This window comes from Macrobrachium nipponense, chromosome 11, assembly GCF_015104395.2.
Source record: "Macrobrachium nipponense isolate FS-2020 chromosome 11, ASM1510439v2, whole genome shotgun sequence".
In the NCBI taxonomy this organism is placed as follows: Eukaryota; Metazoa; Arthropoda; class Malacostraca; order Decapoda; family Palaemonidae; genus Macrobrachium; species Macrobrachium nipponense.
In genome coordinates this window covers 33,120,703-33,133,350 of record NC_061087.1, presented here as the reverse complement: position 1 = coordinate 33,133,350, position 12,648 = coordinate 33,120,703, and the positions used below count along the sequence as shown (strand labels likewise).

At 38.2% G+C, this 12,648-nt stretch overlaps 3 non-coding genes across 3 annotated transcripts; 1 reads left to right on the top strand and 2 right to left on the bottom strand.

The window, feature by feature from the left end:
- Positions 1-564: 564 nt before the first annotated feature.
- Trnae-uuc (transfer RNA glutamic acid (anticodon UUC)) lies at positions 565-636 on the bottom strand. Its single transcript has one exon. It is a non-coding gene; the product is annotated as a tRNA-Glu (tRNA).
- A 3,156-nt stretch (positions 637-3,792) lies between these two features.
- Positions 3,793-3,864, top strand: Trnag-ucc (transfer RNA glycine (anticodon UCC)). Its single transcript has one exon. It is a non-coding gene; the product is annotated as a tRNA-Gly (tRNA).
- A 7,268-nt stretch (positions 3,865-11,132) lies between these two features.
- On the bottom strand, positions 11,133-11,204 carry Trnac-gca (transfer RNA cysteine (anticodon GCA)). The gene has a single exon. It is a non-coding gene; the product is annotated as a tRNA-Cys (tRNA).
- Positions 11,205-12,648: the final 1,444 nt, after the last annotated feature.

Below are 12,648 nucleotides of genomic sequence, written 5' to 3'. Positions count from 1 at the left end.
TTATACACAACATTCCTTACATTTCTAATTCTTCGTGATCTCAATTTATTACGTAAAATACGTCATCTGTGTGATTCGAGTGGGACTCGTCAGTGCATTATCGGGCTCTGTATCATGAAACCTGAACACTTTTCCAACTATCTGACGCGTCGTCATCAAACACCTTAGGCTGTTCGATTTTCATGATCAATGTCAGATAGAATAATACAAAGGAGTTTTCAGTTCGTGGAGCCCTTGCGCATTTACTGGAAAAGTGGGAATCTTGTTCTGCGAGTAATAAAAAAAATAAGTTTGGCGCCCTTTCAGATGACCACTAAGAAATTAAAAGTTTCTAAAATCCCATTTATACGCAAAAATAATTTTCGGACGCATTTCATAAGTAAATAAAATAAATATATTCTTATCAAAATCAGTTTTTTTTTCTCTCTCTCTCTCTCTCAGAGATATCCAATACAGTTTTACATTAAACAAGGCACTAAACGAACTCAATAATGTTTGTACGTGTCTTTTTTCAAACTTACCAACTAGCCAAACAACCCCTTCCTCAACAAGGGAAAAAACATATTCCCATGCCGGGAATCGAACCCGGGCCTCCTGGGTGAAAGCCAGGTATCCTAGCCACTAGACCACATGGGATCTGGCATTAAGGGAAATTTCTTGCATTGAAATTCTACTTTGAGGAAAATAGTCCTTTTTCTATGATTTTCAAGCTAAGGGTTGTTTATTTTCAAATATTCATTCCCCTTAATGGAAGTATTGCGTATCGAATTCGTTTCCAGTAACAGCAGTTTGGCTGCAATAAAAGTAAAGTTCCATTCTGGCGACTGTATTGCTGCGTTTTGTTGACATATTTCACACACCAACGTCAAAAACCTGCTAATATATTCAACAGTGGGTCGACATCTGTTTACAACTCAGGCCAAAGTGGGTTGAGAGCAATTTATTAAATAACACACAATACTTTCCTTCATTACCATATTGCACTTAATGATTAACTGCATCCCTACACATAGGATGCGCAATCTTAATCTAAAATAATCTAAAGTAAATAAGTCATACCTAGTCCACGATACAATGACAATTTTAATCATTTTAAATGTGGAGAAATATAAGGAACGTTCAAAGAACTAACACACCACCAAAACGTAGGCCCCCATTTCTGCCTTGAAATAATTTGGGGATAATCATCAGCCTTCAACATCCACTTCCAGATCTCTCTATTTTCAAGGTTCGTGGAGATCACAAGACATTCAGCGTTCAAAGTGTTGACATCGAAGGCTAGGGTCATTCTCTCTCTCTCTATTTCATATATAATATTATATATATATATATATATATATATAGATATATATTATATATATATTTCCCGCTGGTCCCGTTTGCAAATACACACGCAAACCATACACAGTGTGTGTGTGTGTGTGTGTGTGTGTGTGTGTGTGTGTGTGTGTGTGAGAGAGAGAGAGAGAGCGAGAGAGACGAGAGAGAGAGAGAGATAGAGAGAGAGAGAGAGAGAGAGAGAGAGAGACTATAATCACTGGACACATGATTTACATCTAGACCTTGATTTACATAATAGCACCACAGGGATGAAAAACGGTTGTAAATCCTGACCGGTATCATCTTTTATTGCTAAGCCATCTTCAAAGACTCATACACAGACATAAAAATTCACCATACACATTCTATCTGACTCTGAACAGTAAATATAAACGTACAAAAGCATGGAAACCGAGTATTTGCACTTGACAGGTGCTTGTATGCGGAATCCTACCCTCTTTAGGGACATATCAACTTTTATCAATTCCATTAAATTGAGGAGACCCTTAAAATTCAAACTTCATGTACATTTCTTTTCAATCAAGCTTATACATGCCCAAAACATCAGTCAAGGCACGTATAAACTTGATCCAATATTTTCAAACGAAATACTCAAGAAGTTTAAATGTTAAGGAAGGTATTTGGCAGACGGGGAAAAAGGGTAGCAGCGCCCCAGCATGGTTTCCAACTATCTGTATTGTCTTATGGACTGTCTTGAAAGCATATATATCGGGAATTTCTACCCTTCTGTATAAGTCCTCTGATGGTGGCTCAGCAATAAAGCTGACACTGGCAGGAATTACACCCAAATTTCATTTATATATACGCATATTTGTCTGTGGTGTGTATGTACCATGCATGTGAGCATCATAACCAACTACCCATTTTTAACTCGGGAAAGCAGTAACGGCCTGGCTACTAAAGATTAAGTTAAGAAGCATCAGTAAAATCATAATACCATGACTTGATACTAAAATATTTATCCAGGCAATAGTAACAACGAGAAGGGATGGCCACGCGGGTTGATGCAAGACCACTTCAGAGTAGTAACTCGCCCTTAGCTTTCGACCAAATAGTGATCGAAACAAGATCTAGAAAAACGAGGAGGGGCTAATTTTGAGCCGAAAAACGGAGGACCGAGGGCGGAGGGGCGGGGGAGGGGTTTCACTGGTCAGATGGTTTTCCTTCCATTCGACCTGACGAAGAGGTAACCGAAAGCAAATAGTACAACCCAGAATTATTCCGGTACTCTATTAATCCTGGTACACCCAACAGGAACCAAGTCCAACTTATATTTTAGTGAACAGGTAATGAAAATACATATAATTTTTTCAATAGATTTACCTTCAACAAGAGCAAATGAAACTGATTATATCGTAAAGACTTTTTTTAGCGATATTTTCACTACACAATTTTAACGTATAACATATGATTCGCAAATATCAAAACTTCATACTGTGCCTTGCTTGCTTGCAGTATTTCGCAAGCTTCATTGAACGTTAAACGAGCTTTTCGTAGTGACTGCAATTGGGCCTGTGCGCAAGACGGGGTCAGATGCAAAAGCAATTATTGCAAAGCAATTATATAGCACTCTAGGGCAATCGATTGCAATAAAATTTGCCTCCCTCTTTCTCCCTTGACATCCATTTTAGCCTGATATTGGCCTGGAGAGAGAGAAGAGAGAGGAGAGAGAGAGAGAGAGAGAGAGAGAGAGAGAGAGAGAGAGAGAGTGTGTGTATGCTGCAATAAAATTATCCAAATAAACAAATTGCCTGGCAGACATTGGTTTCGTTTCTTTTTTATGCATTCCGAGGGGGGAACATTTTCCTTTTCCTTTTTGAAAACTTTTCTGTCAAGCGATATCTTTCCAAAGAGCCGCTGCTCTTTCCCTTCCTTTTCACGGTTCAATTACAATGTGTTTTTTCTTTCCACGTCTGTTATTTGCATACTAACACTCCCGACGGCTAAACTTATTTAGCTGAATGGCACTGTCCGTTGTGTGTCACATTTCAATGGGTCGTGCGTGATTTACTTTACAATACATCAAGGCGAACCAGCCCCGCTATTTCTTTGCTACGCGTCCAGATAAACGGATGCAATTAATGTAGATGGGTGCATCCAATACCAATATCTAGACAACTTCATCATGACTGACAGACATGATCTTGAGCTGGCGGATGCTTCCACTGCTTCTATTATATTTCGTTGCTTTTCCGAACAGGTCTCTTGAAAGATGGACACGTTTACGATCTCGTTATTTTGTAACAGGTTTTCATCATATAAAATATTGCCGTTATTGTTTAAACCCCTTTGTCGGTAGGAAGGGAGGCTTCGACGAATAATCGCGATTCCATCAATCTCTTCAAGAAACAAAGACCTTAATTACTTCAGTGTATCGATCATCACAAGATGGACTTGATAAAAGTAACTTTGGTTTCTTTCTTATTTATAAGTGACGTCAGTATTCTCTATGCGATGGTGGTATAGTGGTTAGCATAGCTGCCTTCCAAGCAGTTGACCCGGGTTCGATTCCCGGCCATCGCACACCCCTATTTTGGCCACTGTAAAACTTCTTTACTAGATCGCTTTTTACTTTACTCTATTCCATCACAAATGATTCCATCCACACACTAAGAAAGTTCAGAACCTCAAAAACAAACTGTGACCTCACCCTTAGTTCCATAAACTAGACAACTTTTGAACCCCAAAAGCAACAATCAAAAGCAGTTTCCTTTAACAGCCTCTCGAGAAACTTGCTTCGTTCAAGAATATTGCACTTCACCATATAAATATTTATACTCGCTCACTCACCTCGGACACTCAATCTCTCTCTCTCTCTCTCTCTCTCTCTCGTCTATGGTGCAAAGTCAACAACTGCCATTACTACCACCACGCGAACCGTAAGAGCTAAACGTTTTATTAGCGTTCTTAACCATCAAATCCCATCCCTCCCCTCTTCCTCATTCCAATCCTCCCCTCCAGCACCCCCGCCCCCACCCCCCCACCACCACCCCCCCCCCCCCCCCACACAAAAAAAAAAAAAAAAAAAAAAAACTACCCATCATCACTGGCCACTCTCCCTCATCCGCGTCTCCAAGATCCCCTCCTTTCTTTACCTCTACCTTCTTGCTACCAAGTTCGCCGTTCTAGGTACCACTCAAAAACGGAATTGTGACCATAACCACCCTCTCCCCCACCCCCCACATAAAATAATGAAACATGTAACTCCCTCTCCCCATCCACAAGTGCATCTTATTAACATAAAAGTTTCCACCAGGCGTTTCCAATGATTATTTCATCTTCAACACCAAATTCCCACTAGCAACTCCTAACCTAATGCGGCTCCGTCTGTTACGATACCCATCCAGAAACCTCTTTTGATTCTACAGACCTATTCCAGTAGCAATGGCCCTTCCTTGCACCCCAGGCTGCTAAAGATACCAAAGCACCTCATCCCAATGTTTGGAGACCTCGAAATGAAGAACTGCATCTACAAATACTTTTATTTGCAAAAAGAAAAAGCCTCTACCAAATATTGGATGGACTGCAAAAACTAAGAAATCGAAAGGGAAATTTATCTTGTGCTTTCCTTACCAGAGTTTTTACACGAAAAATGAAAAATTGCTGACTTTTGCATAGAAAATTATTCACACACCTGGTCAAACTCTGTTGCCAGTCAACAGAGAGAGATCATCTTGAGCTTCAAAAACAACTATTCACTTATAAGTAACACTGGCACACAGTAAACGTGCTCATTTTTTGTAATTCGTGAAAATACATTGGAATTCATTTCCACAGCTAATCATAACCAACAATGCAAAATTTCAAAGCAAACAAGTTACACTGCATATCATAATGTGAGTGAAAACTCAATTCTGTAAAGGCCACAACAAAGAGAAGGTGGCAGACGAAATTAGCAATAAAGAAAATAATTTTCCTCACATACACGCAAGCATCTCCAAGTGAAAGTGCACTCATGCCCCCCACAGTATATGGTCAACCCGTCATAAATCCTATAGTAATATGTGAATGTCCAGCAGAATCATTCTCATTTGTATATCCAACCCCGAACCAAATTATCAGACAGTGCAGCTTTGACTTTAGCAACTACAACTTTCGACGTGAAAAAATATTAATTTACCTGAAGAAAGTAAAGAATGGAAAAGCTTATTCAGGTTTAACTCAACAGTAAGAACCGATGATTTCCCTGTAATGCTACTGAAAAATACAAATCCATGTTTCTCTTAGAGCAAGAATCCTTACCTAATCATGGCATTGCAAAATTCTTCGAGCAATAACCTTCCTGCTTGCTTGACATCTAATACGCACTTCCCTTGGAAACATTATCTTTTCACTAATCTCGGAAAATTCTCTTCAAACTAAATCCTTCTTGAATCATCTACCTCTACAAACTTTGCAAGTCTTGAAACTTCTGATCTACCTTATCCTGGATATCACAAAATTTTGTTTCATTATTTATTCCCCCCCCCCCACCCCCCCCCCTCTCTCTCTCTCTCTCTCTCTCTCTCTCTCTCCTCTCTCTCTCTCTATCTCTCCCCCTCCGATCTACTCTCATCCTCTCCTCCTCACACAGTGCCAGCGTCCCTTCTCTCTCTCTCTCTCTCTCTCTCTCTCACTGATGTAATTAAAATTCTGAATACTAAAATATTTTACATAATTTGCTAAAATTACTCTTTATCAACTACCTCATCACATTATCCACTCACTGAACCATCTAACTATACCAAACACTCTCCTGTAATAACTAACAAATCCTTTAATATTAACTACTTGTTCTATATTACCTGAACCATCCACTTCCCAGTTCTCATCTAATTTTATATTTTACAATTGTTACTCCATCTTTCAATTTCATTAGTTTTAAAATTTTTACTAAATCTTTCATTTCCGTTAATTTTTTACGATTGCTACTCCATCTTTGATTTTCAAAAAATCTTTACAATTTCTACTCCATCTTTCATTCTAAATAAATTTCTTGTTTCAAATTTTTCAACTTAAAATATCTCTACCATTTTCATGACTATTCCTTCTGACATAATTATTAAAAACTTCACTCCAACTTCAACACTTTTCTACGGATTTCTGGTGACTTTGAATCAGCTCATGAACGGTTGCTCTTCTTAATAAATTTCAATAAACTTTCTAGTATATCCACACTATCTGATCACCCTAAACTATCCTGATGGTTTTCTAGTCTTGAGACATCTCCAAAAAACTTACACTTCTCCTGAAGTTTCCCTGCCTGCTCTTCCCAAACAATGTTTCTTTGGATCATCCACACACACACACACACACACACACACACACACACACACACACACACACACACACACACACTACCTCTCTGTGTTGAAGAAATCCTTTGCCATTAAGGTGAGACTCGTCGATAAGAATAATAGCAAAATCGATCCTCAACCACTTGAATTTCTTAAAATAAGAACTAAATTGTTTGCCTAAGTTAATTCGCAGGAGTGGATCTTTTAACAGTCACTACAATGTGCAAGAAAAACCTCAAAAAGGGCAAAATTGAGGGTTATGTACAACAAAGTAACTTTGACAGGTTATAACACTCAAGGAAATTCATGAAGACGTGTTGAACACCGCTAATGGAGACTCCACTGTCTATGAAATAGGTAAATTACATGGATGTTGACATCTGAATAGGTGCTGACCAGTTCAGAAATTTCAAAATTAACCTTTCATTTTGAATTGTAAAGGTGTAATCACGTTAAACCACTTGGGAAAGGATCAGACCACTAAAAGGGAATATTATGCATTAGAACTGTAACAGATGAAAAGGCAAACAGGATGAAACGCAGAGAAAAGTTGCAAGAAGTATACTATGCCCTGGAGAAATGCCTCACGCTACACAAGGCAGGCTGCAGTACCAGAGGAGGCCAACTGTATCTTCGAATTGTTGCATCCTCCTTTGCTTCCCTACCTAGCGTCAAATCACTTTCTTTTCCGTCTCTTAAACTCAAGTAACCGTGAGGTCCACATTTTGGGGTTAATAAAGTTCATTCATGAAGTGGAGGGGTACCTGTAAGCCACAACGTAACCTTCTGCAAATGGATTTTAATGCTCGAACATCAATGACTCAAGTGCATTCTAGTTATAGAGGCACTGCTGATAGTATTTCAAGATTGTTTTCTCCTTTGGCGCTTACTATAATTGACTTCATGTGTCACCTCTTAACAGTTCATGTTTCTCAGCCAATGTTATGTCTTTTGTTGTAATGGAACCAGCTTTAATATTTCTGCTCTTCTCAAATAATTTCTTAAGCCTTTGCCCCTTCTGAACCAAATACTTCTAAACCCACCTCCCCTCCTTTTCATTCATCACTCTTCAACCTCTTAACTTCAATATCCTCTACCTTCTCTTGTTTTTTTTCTTTCTTTATATTCATCTCCAGTTTATGTTCCTCAATATATTCTGCCTACCAATAATATACATTTTGGAGTTAGGTACTGCAGATCTCAGCAACTTCAGCATTTCTAATGCAATTCTTATGCACCTAATTTCAAAAGCGTTGAATAAGTTTACATCACCCTACAAAGATGATGTGTCGAAAAAATCTGGACACAAGTACTATTCCTGGACAAAATATGACCAATATGATAAATCCCATTACCTCTGCCCTTCTTGGCCAACATCTGAATTTCGTCTCTACTAATCACCTCAAAAAACCCTTTCACTTCTTGAAACATCAGTGAAACCTTTATATCCATCTCCAAAACAAGTGCGTTCTCCTGAAATCTTCAATAGATAATTTGCTCTTCTTGGTTTGTTTTACGTCTTCTAAAGTTGTTGAATCATCTGAATGCACCTATTTCTTAAATCAATTATTTGCACGTTTCATGTGCACTTTGTGCATACAATTCTACGTTTAATTCCTACTAATACCTCCAATTTTTGTACAAATAACTTCCAGTACACATCGTCTTTTCTCGTAATTCAATGATCTTTATCCTTCCTTGTGCGAATTTACGACTGGAACTTGTTATACCAGATGAAGGGCCATACTTCAAGTAAACGCTAAGAAGGATATTAGGTTTATGTTAAAAACAAGGAAGTGGCATATGCAGTTATCTGCATTGTATCAAGATTTTTTTACCTTCAGGAGTTAAAAGAAGCTAGATAACGTCATGTCCGTTACTTATCTACATGCACTTAATATTTCAGATGCTACATCCGATCCTGATCCCAAAAAGTTAAATGAAATGGTGATGGCTATTTTAATACGGTACGTCCCTAGAAAGGTGATCTAATTCAAGACAAATGGTCCACCCATGGTTTGATGATACATGTAGACGAGTTAACTAAGACAAAACAGACCAAATTCAACATGTAGAGAAGAATCGTTCACAGGAAAATTACACCATTTTTGTTGTCGTGCCGTGCAGCCTCATGTGGTGGACCAAATTGGAATCATTTATTCTTGCGCTAGGCTTGTCTTCCATTCTCCACTGTTACAAACAGATGATGGTAGATTGATTACTGGCCCTAAGGAAAAGGCCGAACTGCTTCATTGAGCTTTGAAGTTGAGCAATCGGCTAAGGATGTCCCTCTCCCTGATACTATTCTTACAAAATTTGCATTTCGCTCTAGGGAGGCTAAGAAACTTTTTTATAATTTTAATACCTGGAGTGAAAATCATGATGGTTTCCAGGGTGATGTCTCTCAAGATTAACAAATTCTATCGATTTTTTTTATGTCGACGCACTATCTTTTGCGATGAGAGCAAGCTTAGTAGTACATTGCCAGTTCGAAAGAATGGTGTATCCGCAGACTGCAGTCTGCAGTAACTACAGGCCAATTTTCATTCTCCCTGTGCTCTCCAAAGTTGCCGCAAAACTTATTTTTAAACCACTATATAAGTATGTGGAATCTAAAGGATTGTTAGTTGATAATTAAGAAGCATGTAGGAAGCAATTAGGCACCTATAATGCTCTTTTGGACATGGAATGCCATTTGAAAGAGAACCTTCAAAAGGTTCTGAGTGCACTGTAATTCAAATAAATTTTAGTACTGCTTTCGATTTAGTAAATGACAAGGCACTTGTCTATCAGCTTCAGAATCTTGGAGTGTGTGGATATGCTCTAGAATTACTTCGAGATTTCCTTACAGGTAAACAACAGTGAGTTGTTGTTGATGGGATCTTGAGTGAACCAAGACCTATAGTGTCTGCAGTTCCACAGGGTAGTGTTCTTGGTCCACTGTTAGTTTTAGTGTATACAAGTGATATCGTTATTGACCTGGAAAACAAAATTGTTCAGTACGCCAATGATGCAACACTTGTGGGTGCAATACAGTTTCCACTTATGAGAAATGAAGCTGCCATTAGCCTCAATTGTGACATGGACCGGATCAGTGAGTGGTGTAGTCGTTGGGAGTATGAGGCTGAACTACAGTTAAACGAAAACACTACCGATTAGCAGATCTCGTACCGATCTTCCACCACATAAACAACCCCCCCCCCCCCCAACCTCAGGGTGGATGGGACTCTCCTGAATGAGTCTGAAGCTTTAACTATTCTAGGTGTAACTTTTGTCTCACATCTTACTTTTGAGAAAAATCTAATAAAAGTGTCGGCAAATGCCGCACGAAAGCTAGGCAGTAGGCACTGTTCGTAAGACCTTATAGAATCAATGCATCCTGTTTCAGGTCATTTGTCCTTCCTTTACTAGAATACTGTTTTCCGGTGTGGATGTCTGCTTTTGCCAGCGATTTATCTCTTTTAGATAGAGTGGTTCACGGTGGTAGGTTTCTGTTTCCTTATATAAGCAGTTATGACTTGGACCATCAACGGATGGTTTCTTGTTGGTCACATTTTCATAAGTTGTATGTTAACAGAGATCTTTCACATTCACATTTGATCCCTGACCCCCTTTTCCAGTTCCAGGGGCACTTTATTCCTCACACCACTGGACTGTGGAACAGCCTCCCTGAGGATGTCGTGCAACTGGAACCACAGAAGTTCAAGCGTAGTTGCAATGCATTACGTTACCATAATACAATTCTCATTGTATTTTGATAATTAACTTATTTTTTATTTACTAATTTGTTAATTTATGTTTTTCCGATAACTGGACTTTTTTTCCAATAACCTTCTATTACTATTTTCAAATGAACTCCATATTCTTTGGAAGGTTGAATTTCAAGACAATGGCCCAAGAACAAGAAGGCTTGTTCCATACGAATAGGGTTCATCCTCTGAATACATAATAATAATAATAATAATAATAATAATAATAATAATAATAATAATAATAATAATAATAATAATAATAATAATAATAATAACAATAACAATAATAATAATAATAATAATAATAATAATAATAATAATAATAATAATAATAATAATAACAACAACCGTGGGTAAGACACAAGGAATTTTATCTAACATTTTTAACTGCCAATAAAAAAAAGCCATTCGTTTAACAAAAATAAAAGCAAATGCATGTTTCTTCCTTATTAACATGAACCTAACTTCCTTCCTAAAGTTTACTTAAAATATGACTCTTAATCGGATATAAGTGAACCTGAGTCGCTCCTCTGACTTTTCTTAAGAATATATTTCTTGAAAAGCTACTACAACAGTCGTTTATGGCAAAAATCGCGATCTCTCATTTTCCGTGTCCAGGTCACATTAACCAAGAAAAAGCTTCTCAACAGTGATGTAATTACCGCCGTTACTCTTTACTTGCATAGAGGCCATGCGTACTGAAATTTAGGCGCTTTTGCCTACCTATGAGACACGACGATCTCACGATTATAAAGAGCAAAACAGGGGGCGCCCGGGATTGAACCGGGGACCTCTCGATCTGCAGTCGAATGCTCTACCACTGAGCTACACCCCCGATGTACAAAGATAGGGATTTTACCCTTGTACTATGATTACACATCTATTTTGCCGCGTAACGGTTTACTATTATAATTATTATATGTGTACCATCGGCGGATGAACAAATAAAATTACTTAAATAATAAAATTACTTAAATCTGATATTTTCAATTGCAATCTGTATATCTCAGACTTAAGCAACACCAATTCACCTTTAATAAACTGTTGACCTTCCCATTACATTGGAATGGGGCCATACAGTTACGATTTGGTCTCATAAATGGCCCATGCCTTCAATACATAGGAAAATCGGGTGGTCGGACGTAATAATAATTCCTGAACAGCACAGAAGTTAACCTTGAAATGTGAAATAGACATTCTCTTTTGGTATGCTGCAATGTACAACACGTGTCTACTTACTTGAATATCAATTCATTCTCGTATAACGTGCCTCTTAAAGCTTTAACCTTGGCTGATATCCAATTAGTATAGCCTACTTTGCACAATTTATTGCACTAGTACCTATATCGAATCCACAAAAACTTAGGACCGCCCAGACCCGAGATCGAAACTGGGGACATTCAGATCTATTATCTACCGCTCTCCCAATTAAGCTATCTAGTTTTACAATTCCAAGCAACATATGCGGTCATTTAATGGGTCATTCATTAACTGAGGGTTCGGCTATCCCAATAGTGTTGTGTACACGACCGACGGTCTGATAATTTAATTTTCCCACCAAAATTAACAGAATTCAACAATTTAACTTATTTGACTCTTCCAAATACCCAGATCACAAGGTTATCCAGATTTTTTCAAGACAATTAACCCGCAAAGGCACAAAAACTAACATTTTTTACACGATTAATTGACATACTACTTTGATCAGACACTACCATTCTCTTTGTAATCTGAACTTTAGAAAACGGTTTTATGTAAGGTTTATTTTGGGAAGACTAATATAAAATATTGACGATTACGAGTCTTGCTGAAGGTTTCAAGCACTTATAATTCTATATGGGCGACATATTAATAAGGATGTGTGACTACCACTAAGTGAATCAGCCAGATAGTTTCGCCCACCCACTGAACTAATGAAACTGATTATGTGACAAATTCCCTCAACAACTGGATGAATAAGTCGAGTGCTTCATTCACAAAATGATGGGTACTCGAATAAGTCTTACACAGTATTTTATCCTCCCCTTGTCAGGAAAATAAGGCTTCTATAGATCCTAAACAGTGGAACAAGCTTGATTCCTCGTTATGTGGCCTACAGTAAGTCAAATAAGCCTGATAACGTGTCCTATGCCCTCAACAACTGTTGCGCAACTACTATGGTGCATGGGGGAAAAAAATATCATCATAGCCTTCAAGGTTCCATGATGCCAAGGGCCAATGTGAAATTCCGCCACTGATGTCCTTCCTTGCTAAGCCTTCCTCAATCGTCTCCAAATCCC